The sequence below is a fragment of the Rattus norvegicus genome, chromosome 20 (assembly GCF_036323735.1).
Source record: "Rattus norvegicus strain BN/NHsdMcwi chromosome 20, GRCr8, whole genome shotgun sequence".
In the NCBI taxonomy this organism is placed as follows: domain Eukaryota; kingdom Metazoa; phylum Chordata; class Mammalia; order Rodentia; family Muridae; genus Rattus; species Rattus norvegicus.
This window is the reverse complement of record NC_086038.1, coordinates 18274233-18296807: the sequence shown is the minus strand read 5'-3', so window position 1 is coordinate 18296807 and position 22575 is coordinate 18274233. Positions and strand designations below refer to the sequence as shown.

Here is a 22575-nt window from a genome sequence, read left to right as displayed (position 1 = left end):
CCACAGAGGCATCACTCTCCAGCCCTGGCTTTTCCCTTTGCAACATTCTGGGTTTTTATTTGCTAGTCTTCTTACATTTATCTAATCTTGTGTTTTGAGCCTCTCTCTATTTGGAATTCTTTTGTTTCCTCCCGGTTTCAACCTTGCGTCTCTCTTCCTCTTCGTTTCGCTCTTTCTCACCCCCCTCCCCCACCTCAATCCTCATCCCGTAATCTATCAGGTCATAAGACTGGAAGCCAAGAGCAAGGGGCGCTACAGAAGCTACACAGATGGGCAGAACGGAACAATGTGCTCCTGAGTGGCCCGTGGGTCACTGAAGAAACCATGGAGGACCTTAAAGGTTTCTAGAATCAAATGAAAAGGAATGTGTAAGGGACAAGACCTGTTAGGATTTGGGTAAGGCTGGTCTTAGAGTAGCAGTTCTCAACCTGTGGGTCTCGACCCCACTCAGGGGGTCACGAATCAGATACCCTGCACATCAGATATGTACGTTACGACTCGTAACAGTAGCCAAATGACAGTTATGACGCAGCAACGAAACTAGTTTCACGGTTGCAGGTCGCCACAACATGAGGACCTGTATTAAGGGCCGCCATGGCATCAGGGAGGCTGAGAATCCTTCCGCCATTTTAGAGGGAAGTGTATAGCTATGGATGCCAACGGAAAGAAATCAGAGAGATGTCGACCCCTGCTCTCTCTCATCCTGGTTTTATTAATTTTATTAATTATTGGCTTGAGGTTTCTCCATCATTAACCCTGAGCTTACCACGGTTCCAGTGGAAATGCAAGAACTCACTGGCCAGCAGTTTGACAGCTTACGCTCTCTAAACGGGGAAGTCTAGAGGAAATGAATACATTCTTAGACACACACGCCCTAGCAAAATCAGATCAAGAAGATATAATGGGTCTGTAGTTGGTCGAGTCTGTGGAAAGGAGAATAATTGGTTCTTGAGGGTGTTCCCGCTTGAACCTTTTCCATGATTCAATGGATGCCTCGAGCTGAAGTGCGCATGAACCTGTACTACAAGATGGGGTGCTCTGTCACTGTGATGGCTCCAATGAGAAATGTCCCCCACAGTCTCGGACATTTGAACATTCGGCTTCCAACCGATGGCGCTGTTTTGGACGTTTCAGAGGCGTGTCCTTGTTGGAGGAAGTAGGTCGCTGGAGGCGGGCTTTGATGGCTTATGGGCTCAAGCCATTTTGAGCTCCCTCTCTCTGCCTTGTGCTTGCGGTTCAGGAGGCGAGCTGTCAGTACCTGCTCTTGCCACCATGCCTGGCACTTCTCCACTGTGATGAAGGACTCCTATGCTTCAGGAAGCAAGCCCTCCTCCCCCAAAAAAACACTTTTCCTCTATAAGTTGCGTTGGTCATGGTGTTTTATCCCAGCCATTGGAGGAGTTAGAGAAAGGCTTGAAGGAGCTGAAGGGGCTTGCAATCCAATAAGAACAACAATACCAACCAACCAGAGCTCCCAGGGACTAAACCACTGCCCCAAAGACTACACATGGGTAGACCAGTGGCTCCAGCTGCACATGTAGCAGAGGATGACCTTGTTGGGCACCAATGGGAGAAGAAGCCCTTGGTCCTGCCAAGGCTAGACCCCCCTATATAGGGGAATGTCAGGGTGGGGAGGCAGGAAGGGGTGGGTAGATAGGTGGGGGAACACCCTCATAGAAGAAGGGGGTGGAGGGATGGGTTAGGGGATTTATGGATGGGGAAACCAGAAAAGAGAATAACATTTGAAATGTAAATTTAAAAAATCCAATAAAAAAGAAAAAAGAAAAGTAACTATTAAAATCAAATCTCCCAACTTTGTCTTCAGTGGGGGCACAGTGGTAGCCTGCAGTTGGGAAGAGATATGAGAGGTTATGCCATGACTTAGTATAGATTTAAGAGTTCTAACCCATCAGAGCAGCGCTGATCATGTCGAAATTGCAGTAAAACAGTGGTGACACTCAGTTCTATCACCTGTGCTTTAAAGGGACTCTCTGCATTTGCAGTTACATATTTATGTATTTATATATTTATATAGTAATTGGCTTACAGAATTAAAAAAAAAACACATTAGTTTCAGTCAAGAATTTGCAGCTTTTGTCCAAATCTGGTAGTGGGTTTGGTCTAATGCTGCTTGTATTCTAATGTTAATTTGGGTCCGCAAAACTTCCTACAGGAGTGTCAACATGGAAGACACTCAGGGACTCCGCCCCCAGTGGCTTCTGATTGGTAAATAAAAATGCCAACAGCTAGGGGTTGGGGAGTTAGCTCAGTGGTTAGAGCGCTTGCCTAGCATGCGCAAGGCCCTGAGTTCGGTCCCCAGCTCCGGAAAAAAAAAATGCCAACAGCCAAATGCTGGGAAGGACAGACAGAGGTGGGGTTTGGAATCTCTCTGGCTTGGGACCAGTAGAGAGGCGAAAGGGAGAAGGCAGGTCCACCATTCGGAAAGTGTGGAAGAGAGAGGAGACGCCTGAGAAAAGTGCAGGACAGAGAGGCATGGCCGCCATGTGCAGGAGCCGGGAGAGCACGGCCCAGGGAGCTGTCCAACTGGGTCCAGGGCAGCCAAGGTAGAATACAGAATTCAGTAAGTAATAACTTGGGATTATTGGCACGTGGTGGATTAACCACACGGAGGTTAGGAAGTAGCCCAGCTATTGTGCCATTTGAGGCGTATCAAAATATATCATGTGAGAACCGATTCCTTTAGGGAGACAGCCTTACGCGTAATCCTGTTCTGCAGGGCGACGAGAAGCTACTTTAGAACTACACTGAGATGGGAAAAATAAATGGCCTTTAGTGTTTGTATTTTGTTTGCAGGTAGAGTGAAGGCGTCTTTGGACAAAACCTAGGAACTTTCAGAATCATGTAAAAGATGGCGAACAAGAAAAACAATCCTTTATTAAACTGCTAAAGTCTTAACACATCAGCATCTTTACGAAATGGCACCACCAGGTGGAGAGCTTAGAACATTAAGCATCAATGTTAAACAGGTCGAAGACATCAGAAGACAGCAGGCAGGCTTGTGTGTCCTACCGTGGACATGGTAGGTGGGATGAGTGAAGCTGGGTCTAACATCTCATCGTGTTTCTGGTCTTGACGTTCTTGGGTCCCTACAAGGATCCGAGACCCAAGAGACAGAAACAGTAAAAGCACAAAGGAAGTCAGATTATACATGCTGACAGTAACACAGCTGTCCTGCAAACAAGGACTTTAAACCTGGTATATCCCTTCTTAGGTGCAGCACTGAGAACTGACGGGGTCTGGAATGGGTTGATGTAATTCAACAGTCAGCCTCTGTCTACTTAGGGGAATGTTCCAGGTCTAACAACCCTGTTTTTTTGTTGTTTTGCAGGTGGTTTTCTGAGACAGGGTCTCAGTATGTAACCCTGGCTGGCCTGGACCTTGCCATGTAGAACAGGCTAGCCTCAAAGTCATAAAGGTCTGTCTACCTTGGTCTCTGTGGTGCCACCTGGTCTATGGCCCTGTTTTATTCTCCTGTAGGTAGAGTAAAATTCTGAAAACCATTGCTAATCTTCCTCCTTCATTTTTTATCAGGTCTTCTTGTTGAAGCGGTACATAATTGATTAACTGCATAAGAACCCTAACTTTACTATGGAAACACTTATCGATTCTAAAGCTTCCAACACAGTGAAACCCAAAGTGTGGCCAGAACTCAGTGCTCTGCCCTGTTCTGGGATCATTTCCTTATGTCTACCTCAAAACTCAAGTGAAAGCCATGACCTTGTCAATTTCTGCTTCTTCAAACATTTCTTGACCACTGAGGATATGATGGGGCACAGAGTAATAGCTTATAAGACTGTGTAACAGAGCCCTAGACAATGAAGAGTGTATAATTCCACATATACCAAGCTATAGAATAAATAAAATTAACCTATGCTGGAAAAGAATCAAACAACTATCAAAGTGAATGGTTTTACAATTTTCGTCATGGTGATAATTATGCCAGGCTGGAGGGTGCTCCCTCAAGTTCACATCTTTCTTGGAAAGTCAGAATACAAATATAATACAAAATAAAAAAGGCCATGTTAGCTACAGTTGACTCGGAGATGGCATAGGAGCTGATCTTTCTTAATTCTAGGTGACTGTTGTCCTTTCCCATGAAAAAAGAAGAGACATAGGAGCAGGTGTTGTTGTAAAAATATAAAAAATTAAAAAAAAATCACTGTCTTTTATCTCCCACTAGGCTTACACTGCAGTGTCCCATGATATCTACTGGATATCTTGCCAGAAGCACACATTCCAATTCCTTGTCGGTCCAGACTAGCTGCCCCACACTCCATTACACTTAAATCTACACAAGAAAGAAAACACAATAACCTCAGATCCAATCGATAAGATATAATTTCGTACCTGAACATACAAAGCCCAGTACCATCCATCCCTTAAGAACATTAATAATGGGGCTGGAGAGATGGCTCAGCGGTTAAGAGCACCCGGCTGCTCTTCCAAAGGTCATGAGTTCAATTCCCAGCAACCACATGGTGGCTCACAACCATCTGTAACGAGATCTGATGCCCTATTCTGGTGTGTCTGAAGACAGCTACAGTGTACTTATATATAATAAATGAATAAATAAATCTTAAAAAAAAAAAAAGAACAATAACAACCTGTAAACACACAGAGCGGAATCTTAACATCACCAGCCACGGCTTCTCTCTCTCCGCCTCCCGTCTCTTCCTCCTTCCCGTTCCAGTCTCCTCCTCTTCCTTTAAACCTTTCTCCCGCCCATCCTTCCTTCTCGTCCAATGACAGGCCTCCTTCTATCTTGTACCTGCCTCACCTGTGACGTCATCCCACAAGCAGGAGGCCTGAGAAGATCATGCGAAGGAGGCGGCAGAGGTAGGAATACGGTACCCCAAACCCCAGAGCCCTGGGGTCCACTGGTTGTGTAGCTGTGTCAGGTGCTCTGATTTCAGGCTGCGGGCTCGAAACAGTGAGGAAATACGTTCTTCTTGACTCAAGCCTGCATACATCTGATCCTTGATCATCATACCTCCAGGAAGCGGATGGAATACTTCAGATAAATCTACCATCAATCCCCGGTGATGCTCTAGGTCCCAGACACTGTGTGTTAGTGCTGTTATCCCCAGAGGAGTAAGTTATAATCAGACATCCCTGACGAATTTCTCAGTGTCACCCCGGGCAGTCTGACTCCATTGGCTGACATCCTCACTGTGGTAGGAAGAGCAGACGCAGGCAGATGGACAGGTAAAGAGGGAGCGGGGATGGGGGAGGGTGGGGGTGGGGGTGGGGGGTGTTAGAGATTTAGCTCAGCGGTAGAGCGCTTGCCTAGCAAGCGCAAGGACCTGGGTTCGGTCCCCAGCTCCGAAAAAAAGAAAAAAAAAAAAAAAGAAAAAAGAAGAGGGAGCGGCCTTTCTGCCGAGTGCCCAGGGGAATGGAGAAATCGGCTGTGCAGTGTTTCCACAGAGAGTACCATGAAGCAACCCAAACGAATAGGGTATTAACCCACATAAGGTGCCAGGAAACTTCAGAGGTGCCATGATGGGGGAAAAGGAGCCAGGCCTATGAGAACACGCACCAGGCTGTACAGCAGGCACCACGGATCTAAGGAAAATCAGGCCAACCCGAAAAAAAAAAAAAAAAAAAAAAAGACCCAGATTTTTCCTGCAGTGTGGAGGAAGCTTTCCTGTGAGCTGGGCACAGAGTCAGGTCAGGGGAGGAACTGGTCTGCCTGTTGCCAAGCCTGGCTCAGTAAGTATTTACGAGACTGGAGAATCTGCTCACAAGCTGGGTATAATACCTACGTGTTTGCGTTCATGAGCTCTAAATTCCCGCCATTGGTACCACACGGTTCGGTGCCTGGTTATATGCCAGATGGTAATGTGTTCTAGTGGCCGCCATTTTTATCACCCCAGTCAGAGGCAGGAGCACACCAAGAGAGAGCGGGAGAGCGGATGGCTGTGAGACTTCGGAGTTTAGGGAATAAATTCATATTCCGCCCTGCAAGCTTTGCAGCTGTGGTTCTAGAACTGCAGGAGGTTAGCGATGATGCTCAAGACAAGCGCGCGAATGCGCCCGACACCGTGCTGGGCTCTGGGGCATGACACAGTAGGACAGGTCACATGGGTCGCCTTCATTTGAGGACACGTGTTCTGAGCAGCCTGATGATTGTGTGAAAGTATGGATAGTCTGACTCCTACACATGTGATATTTTTCTTTTCTTTTTTTTTTTTTTCTTTTTTTCGGAGCTGGGGACTGAACTCAGGACCTTGCGCTTGCTAGGCAAGCGCTCTACCACTGAGATAAATCCCAAACCCCGATACTTTTCTTTTCTATATATGCACCTAGGATAGTTTAATTCAGAAAGTGAGCATACTGGAGATTAATAATTAGCAATAGAATAAGACAATAATAATAATAATAATAATAATAATAAATATAGTCATAAAAGTTACATGGAAGTGGTCTCTCTATCAATGTAATACCACACTCACCTTTTTCAGTGAGACGATGAGAATTGTAAAGCCTGTGTTAGGAAAATGATCTGGTCCTGTGAATAACACCCAGGGACATGTGAGCAAACACTGTTCGCCCAGACAGGGTACCATCAACAGACCAACAAAATGATTGCACCCGAATCCAGCATAGTGAGGCTGTTGACTGGATTTAGTTATAGGGATATAGGTGGCAGACTGTCAGCTGCATCACTGAAAAATCTACCCCAGCTCAGATGAGGACTCACAAAAGCCACATAGTGCCAGAACAGGACTGCACCCCCAGCACTTCTATTTGTATCACCTTGTGGGAGGAGCCTTGTGAATCTCCTGTTTCAGGAGTTTCCTGAGACTTGTGTGTTGTGCTCAGTTTCTGAGCCTTGAAGAGTCTCCCTCCAGGAAGGAATGCTTCAATTAGGGGGAAATCACTACCAAGGATTATGTAATATCCTTCTTAGCATTAGATCTTCACAAGCACATTGGAGCTCCAGCACTTGATAATATCATCCACAGCAGTGGTTCACCAGTGGATTGCAACCCCTTTAGGGGGGGTCAAAGGACTCTTTCACAGGTGTCATCCTAAGACAATCAGAAAACACAGATATTGTGTTTCATTGTGATTCATAACAGTAGCAATGAAAATAATTTTAAGGTTGGAGGGGTCACCACAACATGAGGAACTGTATTAAAGGGTGGCAGCATTAGGAAGGTTGAGAACCCCTGATTCAGAGGATGACAGAGTGACTGTGCTCTAGATTTGACCTTGAACAAGTGTGACCTGAACGAAAGGATAATTTATGGTGATGAGGTTGTGGGTCACAGTGAGATGGATCAAGATAGTGTGAGATACCCTTAAGCTACTCAAACAATGCACAATTTAAAAGGGATGAATTGCTTATTTCTGAAAATTTTCCATTCAATATTGTCAGTCCATGCTTGTCCCAGGCAGCTGACACTGTTGATCAGGGACCACCCTGTCTGTGGGCTTTGTTCGGGCTGAAAGAGTTCATTGCCCCACTGGGAAGAAGACACAATGTAACCGCCCGGAGACTATACCAGATTATTTCTGCTTTGGCCCTGTTGTGGTGGGAAAGCCGAGTCTGAGGCATCCGGTGAAAGGTTTTATCAAACCAAAATTATACAGGTTTTAAAAAAGAATTTCTTCTGTGGGGCAGACTGGGCAAAATCTTAGAGAAAGATCTGACAGGGCAGGTCAGGGCAGAGGCTCCATTTTTTATTCTTGCTGAGGCTGTTTCTAGCTCAAGTAGAATTTGATCCCCTTCATGGGGAATCCCATTGGAAACTACCCAGCTCTGTTCTAGGAGCCGACGGTCAGGATGCTAATTTAACGTAGCCTTTGTTCAAACTGCTTGTGTGTGCAGGGTCTCCTCCATCTAACTGTTTATCTTAGCTTCCTGTTTGCCCAAAATCCCCTCCAGCTGGCTGACCCCTTATCTTAGCTTCCGTTAAAATGGTTTGCTTCAAAGTGCTTCCTTTGTGAAGCCCCACCACCAGCTGAAGCTGTAGAGAGAGATGTCTTGACAAGGTCTCTGCCCCCAAAATCCCCATGTTCTTTGTTTAGCTCTGCACCCCATTTTTAATAGGGTTATTCTTTGGATTCTTTGGAGTCTAACTTCTTGAGTTCTTTGTATATATTAGATATTAGCCCTCTATTACCCCACCTGGGGATCCATCCCATACGCAGCCACCAAACCCAGCTACTATTGCTGATGCCAAGAAGTGCTTGCTGACAGGAGCCAGATATAGGTGTCTCCTGAGAGGCTCTGCCAGAGCCCTACTACCACAGATGAGGATGCTTGCAGCTAACCATTGGACTGAATAAGGGGACCCCAATGGAGGAGTTAGAGAAAGGACTGAAAGAGCTGAAGGGGTTTACAAAAGGAAGAACAACAATATCAACCAACCAGACCCCACCAGAGCTCCCAGGGACTAAACCACCAACCAATGAATACACATGGAGAGACCCGTGGCTCTAGCCACATAAGTAGCAGAGGATGGCCTTGTCCAGCATCAATAGGAGGAGAAGCCCTTGGTCCTGTGAAGGCTCATTTCCCCAAGGTAGGAGAATGTCAGGGTGTTGAGGTAGGAGTAAGTGGGTGGGAGTGGGAGCACCCTCATAGAAGCAGGGGAGGTGGGGAGGGGGTATGGGAGATGGGGGCTAGGGGATAACATTTGAAATGTAAATACATAAAATATCCAAGAAAAATAAAATTAAAAAAAAAAGGAAAAAAAATCCCCATGTTCCGGACATGCAGGCCACACCCATGTCCTTTCTCCCATCCCCTCCTGCCACCCCCTTCTCCTACTCCCCTCCCCCTCTCCCCTCCCCACAACACTTGGGTGTGGTCCCAGCTGGCTGGAATAAAGACTTTCAAATGGCTATAAACTTCATCTGAACATTCATCTCTGGTGGGCTACCTGAGGCACGAGGAAAAGAATAGTATCCCTGAGAGGGAATGGGGTCCTTTGTGGCACCCAAGAAAAGTTACCTGGCCCTTCTACCCTGGGCCACTCAGGTGAGGTTTTGTTTGCAGAGGTCAAGAGTTCAGTATCTTGGGGTATCAAATCTCATGATATCCCATGTCTTCCCAGACACCAGCCATTGGTCTCTAGGCTCTAATTGCTTGTCAAAGGAATCCCCAGCCACCGGCTCAGACTCCAAGCATTTAGAATCTAACTGCTAGGGAATAGGTACTTTTGATTTTGGTTCAGGGCTTTCCCCTAGTTTCTGGTCTGTAGGTTGATGTCATTATGTAGGTGAAGGCAAACAAGTTAGGCCAAGGCCATGATTGGACAGTACAAAAGTAAGGCGGGGACAAAGCTTTTGTAAAAAGCAAGAGAGGAGGAGGAGAATCAAGATGGAGATGGGAAGGATGACCCAGATCCAGGTGGTCTTGAATGGCCAAGGTAGCAGGGATGGATTTCTGTGGGCAAATTTGTCTTATCGAGGTGGGCGGTTTATATCCTTATCAATTGGTTGTAAGTTCATTGTGTGGATGTACTGTGGATTGAGAATTTAACATATAAATCTGCTTGTTGGGATACAGTTTGTTGGTCTTGATTTTACTGGGTAGTTGGGAGTTTATACTTTAACTATCAGGGGGTGGTGGCTGAGAGTGTGGGCAGAGTCCGTGGCAGGGAGCCATGCTAGGCCAGCTGCTGCTGGACTTCTAGAGCCCTGATTTTACCGGGTAGCTGGAACCAGAGAGTTTGAGGCTAGCAGAGAGCCACCCAGGGAGATATTAACTTGAGGTAAATTAGCACTAGTTCCAATGGCCAGCTGGAGCCAGAACTAGCAAGGGAGCGAGACCGTCAGGGTATGTGCAGGAACTGTTCCGACTGATTTTTATTTTTACTGCAACGTTGGTCTTTGTGTGCTTCCTGTGCACAAGTCATGTATCACCAGTCTATTGTGGTGTCAGGACATCCTGGCACCACCCCCCTTTATGAAGTACCACAGAACTTAGGGTGTTGTTTAAATGGTCCTCCAGAGGGTATGATTCTAAGTCCCACATGCTTCTCAGAATGGAGGCTGTCTGAACAAGGCATTGTAAAGACTTAATCCCCCGTCTCTGTTCACCGGAGTTGACTAGTGGCGACAGCACCTTTGGTGCCTCATCTTGCGGAGTATGAGGGTGACTGTAAGGATTCACTTTGACTATGCATCCGAGGCTGCCACCTCCATGGTCTTCTATTGTATTTTGTGCAAGCCACTCCCTGCCCCCAAAGCCAAAAACCATCCCATGTAAGTGATGTCTTCTTCTCTTTCTTTTTTTTTTTAAAAAAGATGTATTCATTTATTATATATTAGTACACTGTAGCTGTCTTCAGACCCACCAGAAGAGGGCATTGGATCTCTTTACAGATGGTTGCGAGCCACCATGTGGTTGCTGGGAATTGAACTCACACTCCAGCCCTCTTTCTCTTTTTTAAAAAAAGATTTATTTTATTTATATGCATACACTGTGGCTGTCTTCAGTCACACCAGAAGAACATATTGGATCCCCCTACGGATGGTTGTGAGCTGCCATGTGGTTGGTGGGAATTGAACTCAGGACCTTTGGAAGACAGTGCTCTTAAGTGCTGGGCCATCTCTCTAGTCCAAGTGGTATCTCCTAGTCATGTTCTTCTCTCATGGACTTTCTCTTCTCCTTTCCCCTGCCATTGTGTCTTCTATACCTGATTTGGGATCTTGCCATGTCCTCTCATAAAACTTTCAGGATGGGGCAATTTCTGGCCAAGAAACAAAAGCAAAATTGTCTTATCCCTCAGGGGATTTAAGTGAAAACTGATCGCAAGGTCAGGTGCAACTCTAAGAGAAGACACTGGAGGAGAACGAATCCGGGTCTCTAAGGATCCACACAGTGGCAAGACTGAGGGTTCATACTAGATCATAGTCCTGCATCAATCCTACCTGATGGAGTTCAACATTTTTAACCTGGAGTCTTGCTCATGTCTAAATGGGGAGTATGGTCTGTCTAGTAATAAAATGCGGAACCTTTCAAACAAAACAAAGCAAAAAAAAAATAGTAACTCCCTCCCCCCAAAACCCCAACTCATCAATTCATTGTAATAAAGCTTCCCACAACTTCTTTCTAAATTGGGGCCCCCCACCCCAGAACAAGAGACCGATGAAGTCGGAGAACAGCCTGCCCTGTAAGGCCATACTGGTTCCATCAAATTTGCCAGGACCCAAGTGCAGGGGAACGTTTTTGAAAAGTGATCAAAGAATTCAAGGCTTGGCCAATGTAATTTCTTGGCCAGGAATCTCTGGGCTGCTTGATTCAAATTCTTTCTTTCTGCATTTTAGTAAGTGACTCTCAGATGCAAAAAGATAGATGGTGTTTTCTATGAATTCTGATTTTTTTTTTTTTGAAAAAAGTCTTCGGTGAGGAACGGCAGCCAGTTTCTTACCTGACAGTAATTTGTGTACCAGAGAGATACACATTCGATCAGGTCTCAGAAGCCTCAGTACCTGGATTAAACTCTTAATTTCAAGTCGCAGAGAGGATGGCATCCGTGCCTGTTAACGTATAGCAGGGTGAACACTCACTGTGGATCAATTACACACCCAACCTTTGTGCGTGTGCCTCTTCCCAGGTCTCTCTACCAGCATCTCCACCATTATTTACTCAAAAAAAAAAAAAATGCAGCGTGGGTATTCCAAGAACTAAGAACTGAAAACGATTAAATAATCCTACATGTACGGCACAAGCAGAGAGGTGAAGGCTCTCTTGAAACTTGAAGGCTTGAAGGCAGTTTGAAGCCTCTTCCGATGTCCCCAGAGGCTGTGGGTTTGGAAAAACATGATTTTTTTTTTTTTTTTTTTGTGATTTTTAAAGAGCGCGGGGAAACCTCGATTAAAGGAAGTAGGTAATGAGCTCAGAGGAAGTCTCTCTCAGAGTAAAGCAAGGTGCTGTAGGTGGAGTTTGAAATGTCCCCCACAGGATCGTGAATGTGGACACCCAGTCGCCAGCAGGTAGCACCGGTTTGGGGAGGTTGTGGAGCCTTTAAGAATTGGAGACTTGGGGGTTGGGGATTTAGCTCAGTGGTAGAGCGCTTGCCTAGCAAGCGCAAGGCCCTGGGCTCGGTCCTCAGCTCTAGGGGAAAAAAAAAAAAAAGAATTGGAGACTTGATGGAGGCAGTGGACCACTAGGAACAGGACTTCAGGTTTCGTAGCTCCGCCCCACATCCTGTCTATTTTCTACTTCCTAACGGTGAACACCACGTGACCAGCTGCTTCGTGCCCCTGATGTTATCTTCCCTCTGTGATGGCCGTATCCCTCAAACGGCGAGCTGAAATAAACCCTTCCTCTCTTAAGGTGTTTCTTAGGTATTTAGCAACAAGAGAAGTAACTAATTCCCATGGTTATGGCATGGAGCTCATATCAACAAGTCTAAGAAGTAAACCTTCCAAAGGCTTGCTGCAGTGGGGCGGTGTGAGGTGACCTCACTGGGCGTTCCTCAGTAGGGTGTGTCCCAGAGCCCCAGCACTGAACTGAGTTTCTCTGAGGCCAGCAGCCACAGTTCCTTCCTCCCCCATCACCTGGGAAGGACAGACAGTATGCGGTCAGGACACCCTCGTGAATCAGTCTGACATACAACATAATAATAATCTAGCTAATGCAGGGAAAAGAGCACTGGCAAATCCTACAGCTCCACTCTTGTTTGCATTCTTGTGAGAGAGATTGCTGCCTGAGCAATATTATACAACGTACGACGTGCTGTTTTTCACTGTCTAACGTTAAGGCTCGCACCAGAACAAGTCAAAAGCTCATACTGTTATCCATAACTCAGCGGGAAAGAAACTCAGGTCTGCTTCCACATAAGCCATGGATGTTGGCTGTTGACCGGAAACTAGAACCTTCTCCAGCTCGTTGGTATGATCCATTGACCAACGTCGGTTACCATATCCCCACCGAAAATGAGGTTCGTTTACACAATGGAGTCTTTGCCTGAGGCCCCTGACATTTCACAAAGAGGATCTGTCGTTGCCACGGGATACCGATTTCCAATGTGTTTTGAAAAGGTTAAAAGCTCTTGATGGATTGCTCTCTTGCTAACACAATTAGGATGCATTGGGAGGGACTTTGGGTCCTCAACATACTTGCCAGGCTTTATGCAGATCATTTCGTGGTGGCCCCAACGGCCCGACCTCCACAGACAGAGCCTCAGACAGAGACTGCTATTTTGTGCATTGAGTGATTCTTAATCTAAGACTACTAACCCGGTTTCATCAAGGATTAATTGAGGACCTCAAGTTCTTTGTTTATGTGGACACACGATTGGTTCTCAGTACTCTTATGGAGTTGCTCGTCAACATGATCAACACATCGATCAGCATCCCCTCACCTCCTCACTAGACCCTGCCCCAGGCAATCGCTAGCCTGAGTTCTGTCTTTGTGGATCTCCCTATTCTGAGCCCTTTGCATAAATGGGACCATGCAATGTGGCCCTTTGCGACTAAGTTCTATCCACGTAGCACAGAGGGGTTCTGGGATTTCTTCATGCCATGGTTGTTTTGAGAGCTGTATACTATCCCACGGTACAGGTGTGACACATTTTACACATCCTTTATGGATGCCAGGAACCATTCATGTACAAGGTTTTGTGTGGATACAGGCTTGTACCTCCAGGGACATTGGCTGAGTCCCAGGCATCGTGGAATGCTGTTGTCTGGGATATTGACATCTTATTCAGAGCAGCTGTGGTGACTCATGAGACCCTCAAATGATGGTGCTTGTTGATGTTCTTTCATAGAGGGAGGGACTGGTGGGTATCGTTAGATTTTCACTTGAGATAGAATGGCCCCTTTTCTCCTTTCCCTGCACCTCTGTCCCCAGCTATGTGTAACTCTGCCCAGCTTCCCCTGGTCTCAGATGGCGTTAGAGTATGTAAGAGGTGGAGGGTTAGCTGAGGAAGGACTCTGGGTATATAGCTGTGGAGAAGTCATCACCCACTGCCTTGTGTGGTGATTTGAATAAAAATGGCCTCCCATAGACTCATAGGGAGTGGCATTATTGGAGGTGTGGCCCTGTTGGAGTGGGCGTGTCACTGTGGGTGTGGGCTTTAAACCCTCCTCCTAGCTGCCCAGAATTCAGTACTCTGCTAGCAGCCCTCAGATGAAGATGTAGAACTCTCAGCTCCTCCTGCACCATGTCTGCCTGGATGCTGCCATGTTCCTGCCTTGATGATAATGGACTGAACCTCTGAACCTGTAAGCCAGCCCCAAATAAATGTTGTCCTTATAAGAGTTGCCTTGGTTATGGTGTCTGTTCACAGCAGTAAAACCCTAAGACTGCAGGGTTCCTCCATGGTCTCAGCTTTGGTTCCTGCTGCCAGGTCCCTGTCCCGTTCACACTGCCACCTTGACTTCCATCAGTGATGAACTGGGGTCAGGATATACAAACCAAATAAACTCTTTATCCCCCCCCCCCCCGCCCCCAACTTGGTTTTGGTTAGTGTTTTATTGAGGCAACAGAAATCTCACTAGGACATTGCAGAAGACTAGAGGATGGTATCATGGCTGAAGGAAAGTCACTGATGGTGAGGGGCACACATTGGGCTCAGTGTGTGCATTCTTCAGACACTGAGGGGTGGAATTAGGTCTGTGGGGTCTGGCTTTAAAGAAATGGTGGGGATAAAAGCTACCAGCCATCCCCACTGCAGGAGAGAGATAGCCTTCCTCACATTAACTGTATCAGTTTCTTTTTCTGTCGGCTGTGACCAAAAGCAACTTGAAGAAGAAAAAAATTAATTTTGGCTTAAGGTTCCAGAGAGCTGGCGTCGGTGGTGGCAGGGAAGCCGTGACAGGAGCTGGCAGGAGTCAAAACCTGGCCGACCTCCTTTATCCTTACACTAGGAAACAGAAGAACAGTGGGGCTAAGCTATAATCAAAGCCCACCCACCGCCAGTGACATGCTTCCTCCACAACCTCCTCAAACAGCGCCACCAACTGGGGATCCAGTGTTCAAACACGTGAGCCTGTGGTGGACACTTCTCGTTCAGAAGAACATGGTACCTACCCTGGACACTGCATTTTTCCAGTTTGTGAGGATTTAGCCCTTTGTGTTCTCTCTCTCTCTCTCTCTCTCTCTCTCTGTGTTGCAGAATGGGTGAGTCTATTGACATCCATCTGTCCATCTATCTACAAATGCATACACGCAGGCATCCATTGTCTTCCTTATCTGTCTGTCTATCCCCACTACTTCTCCTACAGTCTCTCCAGCTTTAAGACACGTTTTACCGATCTCTGCAGAGTTAGTCACACAGTGACTGTCTGAGGGCATAAACTACAATTTACTGAACAGTTCTCCCACTTTTAACTTTTATTTCCATTCTGCTTGGAAGGAATTACCACAAATGAACCTGTTTATTATCTCTGTCTCCCAAATGTGTAGCTGTTCATAGTCTTGAACATGGCACTGTGTTAATCAAGGGCATTATACACATGTGCATATTGGATGGTGAACGTATCCCTCCACCTCCCCCATACACCTTTTCCCTCTTCTCATCCCTCTGTTCTCCCATTGGTCCTCTCTGATCTTCTGTTTTCATAGAGCAAATAAAGCCAGTATTGGAAGGATAAATAGCACGCTTCTTTCATACGTGCCTCATAGGTTTTTAAATAGACAATAGAAGTCTTTTAGGTATTATGACATGAAAGTATAGGCCCAGGTTTACATGTAGTTATTGTGTGCATATGTGTATGTGTGCACACACACTCACATGCCATGATGTGGTGGGATGTGTGTGTAGTATGTGTGTGATTTGTGTGTGTGCGTGTGTGGTGTGTGTGGGATGTGTGTGTTATATGTATGGTATGTGTGTGGTGTGTGTGGTATGTGTGGTGTGTGTGTGTTATATGTGTGGTATGTATGTGGTGTGTGTATGTGTGTGTGTATGTGTGTGTGGTCTTTGTGTGTGTTATGTGGTGCGTGTGTGTCTGTGTGGTCTTTGTGTGTGGTATGTGGTTTGTGTGTGTGTGTGTGGTATGTGTGGTGTGTGTGTGTTATATGTGTGGTATGTATGTGGTGTGTGTATGTGTGTGTGTATGTGTGTGGTCTTTGTGTGTGTTATGTGGTGTGTGTGTGTCTGTGTGGTCTTTGTGTGTGGTATGTGGTTTGTGTGTGTGTGGTATGTGTGTGGCCTGTGGTGTGTGTGTGTGTTGTGTGGTATGTGTGGTGTGTGTGTGTGTGTGTGGTATGTGTGGTGTGTGTGTGTTATATGTGTGGTATGTATGTGGTGTGTGTGTGGGGGGGGTGGTGTGTGTATGTGTGTGTGGTCTTCGTGTGTGGTATGTGTGTGGTGTGTGTGTTATATGTGTGGTATCTATGTGGTGTGTATATGTGTGTGTATGTGTGTGTGGTCTTTGTGTGTGTTATGTGGTGTGTGTGTGTCTGTGTGGTCTTTGTGTGTGGTATGTGGTTTGTGTGTGTGTGGTATGTGGTTTGTATGTGTGTGGTGTGTGTGTTATATGTGTGGTATCTATGTGGTGTGTATATGTGTGTGTATGTGTGTGTGGTCTTTGTGTGTGTTATGTGGTGTGTGTGTGTCTGTGTGGTCTTTGTGTGTGGTATGTGGTTTGTGTGTGTGTGGTATGTGGTTTGTGTGTGTGTGGTGTGTGTGGTGTGTGTGTGTGTGGTATGTGTGTGTGTGTATGTGTGTGTGTGTGGTCTTTGTGTGTGGAATGTGGTGTGTGTGTGGTGTGTGGTGTGTGGTGTGTGTGTGGTGTGGTGTGTGTATGTGTGTGTGGTCTTTGTGTGTGTTATGTGGTATGTGTGTGTGTTATGTGGTGTGTGTATGTGTGTGTGGTCTTTGTGTGTGTTATGTGGTATGTGTGGGTGTTATGTGGTGTGTGTGTGTGTGTGTAGGCTGAGGACAGCTTTCGGCAGTGGATTCTTTTCTTCCACCAGGTGGGTTCTTGAGTAAGTGGTCTTTGGGACTGGCTGTTTGCTTCCTTGCTTGTCAAGTCATCTTGCTGACCCCAATCTGTATTTAAGAAGGTAAGGACCCTGAGTTCTCAGATCTGAGCTTTCCTCTGTAGCAAGTCTCAAAACCAAGCCCCTTCCCCGTGTAGGTTTCTCCCCGATTGTTGACTTTGCTTCTAGCAAACAGAAGGGGACGGAGCATTCTGTTCATTCGCCATATTGTCTCACACTCGAAGCAGGCTCTCTACTGGGTGCCAGAAGGAATCCTTTCCTCTTACCATTTGATTGATGGGAACTTGCCACATGGCCCCACTTGAGTGGGAGAGTCAGTAGCACCTGCAAAGAAACCCGCAGGGGACCATAATTTCTGGGTGGGTGGTAAATCATCTCATCTACTGTAGACTTTGTGCAGTAGAATCCTGGGTAATGTTGATGACAGTTGATTCTCCCTAACAGCCCCTCCATTGCAATAATTTCATTTGATTTATGGTCATAAAGGAAGATATATATTCAATCCTTGCCCGTCAACTTGTGTAATTCCTTTGAATGTGTCTTGTCTATTCGACACAGAACCTATGGGATTGCGACTAGAATTTTCTTTCTCTCGGGTGAGTTCTACCTGTGACGTTCTTGGTTTAACGCTCACTAGGACTCTGGCTTTGACTCTAATGGAGACTCCATCACCGATGGCTAGCAAAGTCGCAGGGCGAGTTTGTTCCGGTCGATTTTGTAAAGATTTTTTTTTTTTTTAAAAAGCAGCTGATAACTGAAGAAGTTGGTTTTCTTCCAGAGGAGCCGCAGAACTTCAAAAACATCACAGCTTAATCATAGAGTCTCATTCACAATAAAATACAGCTTAGCGTTATCTGGAAATATTTTCTTTTCATCCTTTTTTCCCCCTTAATTGGAGGCTTATTTTGTACATTTCTGTTGTTGTATTAAAGATAGTTACAATCAAGATGGCATTCTTTTGAAAATAATTTTGGAGCCTTTTTTTTTTAATGTTTCTGAGCTAAGCAAGCACTAGCTTAAAATACTTCCCTCCATCCTACCACCCAACCCTCCTCTCATCTCTGAGCAACGGCGACTGAAGAGCCCATGCAGATGTTTAAAACGTTAATGATACTGTCCTCTGGCTTTAAAGAAACAGGAAACTTCCTCAAGGGAAACGAACCTCAATTCCAGTTGACCTAACCTTTATTATTCCCCCCCCCCTCCCCCTGGGGAACTCAAATGAATAATACAGCTTGACAGGTAAGGAGAAATCTTGAGTCAACCACAGACACTTAATTGCAATATCCAGCAAGTGATAGGCTAGGATAAAGAGTAGCTGGCGAACACAGGAAAGGAGCCAGGGGCAAGCATTTGCTCACCCCCTCCACTTGACAGATGTTGACTCACCCACCCTGTGCTCAATGCTAGCCTGACTGGGGTCCAGTTGGTTGGATTCAGGGTCCATAAGCGTTTGTTTTGGGAGGCACCAAGGCTGTGCAAAGCTGCCTGCCTCTGTGAGACCAACATCGTAATGAACTGTGGCAGCGAGAATCGAGAATCGTGGGGAAGTCGCATCGGAATTTGAGATGCACTTAAGTATAAAGAGGCTGTTGTGAATGTGTCCTTACTTTATAACGACATCTCAGTGAATGAGAAGCTGAAATGTAAAAGAGGTGGTAAGGGTAGTCTTGGGGAGGGTTATCAACATCTTGATGGACAGGAAGGAGATAGACACAGATCTGAGAAGAGAAAGGGGTCAGTGCAAAAAGACGAGGCCGGGTGTATCCATGACCTTTGGAACAACAGGAAGTTGTAGTCCCAGGAGCGGATGTTATAGCTTTAATTGCAATGTCTCCAAGACTCAAGCGTTGAAAGCTGGTTCCTCCATTAGCAGTGCCGTTTTGTGAGCCTGTGGAACCCTGAGGGCCTGGGACCTGACTGGAGGGAGTTGGTCACCGTCTTAGTTGGGTTTGGTAGTGCTGAGATGAAACACCATGAGCAAAGCAACTCGGGGAGGAAAGTGTTTATTTGGCCTACACTTATCTCTTATTACTGTTTATCATTGTGATGGTTTGCATTTGTTCAGCCCAGGGAGCGGCACTATTAGAAGGTGTGGCCCTGTTGGAGTAGGTGTGGCCTTGTGGGTGTGGGTGTGGGTGTTAATACCCTTGTCCTAGCTGCCTGGAAGCCAGTATTCTAGCAGCCTTCAGAGGAAGGTGTAGAACTCTCAGCCCCTCCTGCACCATGCCTGCCTGGATGCGGCCATGTTCCCCCCTTGATGATAATGGACTGAACCTCTGAACCTGTAAGCCGGGCCCAGTTAAGTGTTCTCTTTTTATAAGACTTGCCTTGGTCATGGTGTCTGTTCACAGCAGTAAAATCCCTAACTGAAACAATCATCAAAGGAAGACAGGACAGGAACTCAAACAGGGCAGGAACCTGGAGGCAGGAGCTGATGCAGAGGCCATGGAGGAGTGCTGTTTACTGGCTTTGCTCAGCCTGCTATCTTGCAGAACCAAGGACCACCAGCCTGGGGATGGCACCACCCGAAATGGTCTGGGTCTTCCCCTTTCAATGACTAACTAAGAAAATGCCCCATAGGCTTGCCTACAACTCGTTCTTTTTTTTTTTTTTTTTTGCTGTGTTAACACATATTTAATAGCATGAATTTATGTTCGTCTGTTTTTTTTTCTTCTTTTTTATATATATATTTTTTTATTAACTTGAGTATTTCTTATATACATTTCAAGTGTTATTCCCTTTCCCGGTATCCGGGCAAACATCCCCCTCCCCCCTCCCCTTCCTTATGGTGACAACTCGTTCTTATAGAAGCACCTTCACCTTAAAGAAGAACCTTAATTGAGGTTGCCTCCTCTCAGATGACTTTAGCTTCAGTCAAATAGACATAAAACTAGCCAGCACAGCCACTTGTTGTAGAGCTTTGGGTATTTCGGCTGTGCATCTCTGGGATCTTGGGAGGATTTGTAACACAGCTCATTAAAACTTCAAGGATATATACCTTTAAGAACTTTGTCTTAGAACCGAAAGGATGGAGTTTCCATTACGGAGAGGGGAAGACTGCAGGAGAAGTGGGTTTCAGCACGAACATATGAAGAGTTCAGTTTGAAATGTCCACCATGTCCAGGTCAATGCTGAGCAGATTATCATAGTATAAGGATCTAATATCAGAGGGAGAGGCTCTGCAGGAGATGGAACTGGAGTGCCAGCAGGGAGGTACAGATCACTTCTGAGGCTGGAAGGCTGAACAGGAGCCTGGGCTAGAAATGAAGGGACCATAGTTCTTTCTTAGCAGGGGAAGCTTACTGCACTACACTTGAGAAAGGACGTGGGGAAAGAAATTGACTTCAACCACGATAGCTCACTCTTTGATTCTTTTCTCTAAGGTGGTGGTTCTCAACCTTCCTAATGCTATACCCCCTTAATACAGCTCCTCACATTGTGATAACCATCCCAACCATAAAACTATTTTTGTTGCTGCCTCATAACTGTAATTTTGTTACTGTTATGACAATATAAATATCTGATATACAGAATAGCTGATATGTGTGACCCCCGTAAAGGGGGTATTCAACCCCAAAGGGATTATTGTTGTGGTTTGCCCTGGAGTTATCTGTATTTTGATGCTAATTCCACTGTCTCAAGGATGGCTGCCTAGTCACATACTCATGACTCTGGTTACTTCACCAGAACCTTCTCCCCATTTAATTTGTAAAATATAGGTGAGGGCAGGTACAGGATAGAAGGAGGTCTGTCATTGGATGAGAAGGAAGGATGGGCGGGAGAAAAGTTTGAGGGAAGAGGAGGGGACTGGAATGGAAAAGAAGAGAGACAGGAGGGACAGAGAGGTTAGTCACGGCGGAGAGAAAATGGAAGCTGACGTTAAGATTCCACTCTGTGTGTTTACAGGTTGTTATTAATGTTCTTAAGGGATGGATGTGTACTGGGCTTTGTATGTTTAGGTGGGCAATTATATCTTATCAACTGGGCCAAAGGTTATTGTGTTGTGTGTTCTTTCTTGTGGCGATTTAAGTGTAAGAAAGTGTTTGACGGCTGGTCTGGGCCGCCACGGAGTTGGGATGTGTGTTTCTGGCATGGAAACCTGCCTTGGGAACTAGATAGTTAGAGAGATTGCTGCCAGGCTCAGAGAGAGGCCTTTGGCAGTGTGATATGGGATGGGGCAGAGTGGGTGAGAGGCTTTGATGACTGAGAATTAAGATATCCAACAGATATCTTGGGGTACTGTGGTGTAGACCTAGTGTGGATAAAAGACAGCATTTTTATTTTTTATATTTTTACAACAGGTTATGACCCACTGGTTGAGAAGCACTGCTCTAAGGAGAGACAAACGAAAAGTGAGTGGGTATTCCCGCCACTGTGAGAATCCCAGGGATGGAACTCAGGTTGTTAATGTGGCGGCAACAAGTGCCTTCATCCACTGGGCCATCTCAACGGCTCTGATTTTAGGGTAAGTTTAAAATTTCGAACCAATCCCACTTCAGTGCAGATAGACTCCCCTGTATTTGCTTCTCTACTTGGCTCATGTTAACATCCTCTTCGGCTTCACGGTGAGGATGTTATTAATAATTTGTCGCTACATTATAAATGTATTGTCTGCAAGGTCAGGTTTGATTGATGCTCCCTCTCAAGGTTAAGAGCCCGCCAGCTGGCTTTGTGCTAGAGCAAAGGAATGTGCATTCTGGGGAGCACCGCCATTTAAAATAGACTGCAACGCTCTGGCTTTGAGTTTAAAAGAGAGAGGGGAAACCGAAGTGCAAAAGTGTTTTTGAAAACAATCGATGAAAGATGACATCGTGGTCCAAACAGATTTAAAAGGTGTAATCTCAGTCGATGAAGGAAAGTTCAGGAAAAAAAAAGAAATGAAGACAGCGTGGTGGTTCGAACGAAAAAAATCTCTCATTTTCTCAGGCCTTTGAACACTTGGGCCGCTGTGGCTGGCATTGTTTGGGAAGGTTAAGGAGGTACATCTTTGCCGGGGGAAGTTCGTCACTAGGGGTGGGATTGGAGATTAAAACACCTCTGCCATTTCCCACTGCTCTCTCTGCTCTGTGATTGGAGTTTGGGATATGAGCTCTCAGCTTTCCGCTCTGGTTGCCATGCTTCCCCCACTGCGACGGACGCTCATCCCTCCAGAACTGTAAACCAACCCACAAACCCTCCCTTCTACAAGTTGCCTTGATCATGGCGTCCTATCATAACAGCAGAAATGCAGGCCTTTTTTCTGCTGATGCTATATCCCCTTTCTCATGCAGATGAAGTGGAGTTGTCTTTCTATAAACTGTCGACTGAACAAACCAGGTATTAAAAAGAGAAGGTGGGCTGGAGAGATGGCTCAGCGGTTAAGAGCACCCGACTGTTCTTCCAGAGGTCATGAGTTCAATTCCCAGCAACCACATGGTGGCTCACAACCATCTGTAAAGAGATCCGATGCCCTCTTCTGGTGTGTCTGAGGACAGCTACAGTGTACTTATATATAATAAATGAATAAATCTTAAAAAAAAAAAGAGAAGGTATTGCAGAGAGGGAGGTAGGTGGGGGTATTGTAGAGAGGGGGAAGGTGAGGGTATTATAAGAGAGGCAAAATGGGGGATATTTCAGAGAAGGGGAGGTGCAAGCCA

At 45.9% G+C, this 22575-nt stretch overlaps 3 long non-coding RNA genes across 9 annotated transcripts in view; 2 read left to right on the top strand and 1 right to left on the bottom strand.

Annotated features, from left to right (window-relative positions):
- On the top strand, window positions 1–3905 carry LOC134483898 (uncharacterized). The gene is made up of 2 exons (XR_010061086.1): window positions 1–1160; window positions 2819–3905. It is a non-coding gene; the product is annotated as an uncharacterized LOC134483898 (long non-coding RNA).
- LOC102549211 (uncharacterized) lies at window positions 2876–4762 on the bottom strand. Its single transcript, XR_597371.4, has 2 exons — window positions 4626–4762; window positions 2876–3107 (listed from the first exon to the last, which is right to left on the bottom strand). It is a non-coding gene; the product is annotated as an uncharacterized LOC102549211 (long non-coding RNA).
- A 2-nt stretch (window positions 4763–4764) lies between these two features.
- LOC120098867 (uncharacterized) overlaps window positions 4765–22575 on the top strand; it is a 48574-nt gene continuing 30763 nt past the window's right edge. For 3 of the 7 annotated variants that reach the window (XR_010061084.1, XR_005497529.2, XR_010061082.1), the window contains exons 1-3: window positions 5274–10239; window positions 16910–16999; window positions 21241–21404. This is a non-coding gene — a long non-coding RNA (uncharacterized LOC120098867). Of the gene's footprint in view, window positions 4858–5273; window positions 10240–16909; window positions 17000–21240; window positions 21405–22209; window positions 22462–22575 lie in introns of those variants that run through there. The other 4 variants (XR_005497530.2, XR_010061085.1, XR_010061083.1 and 1 more) reach the window with 4 other exon arrangements.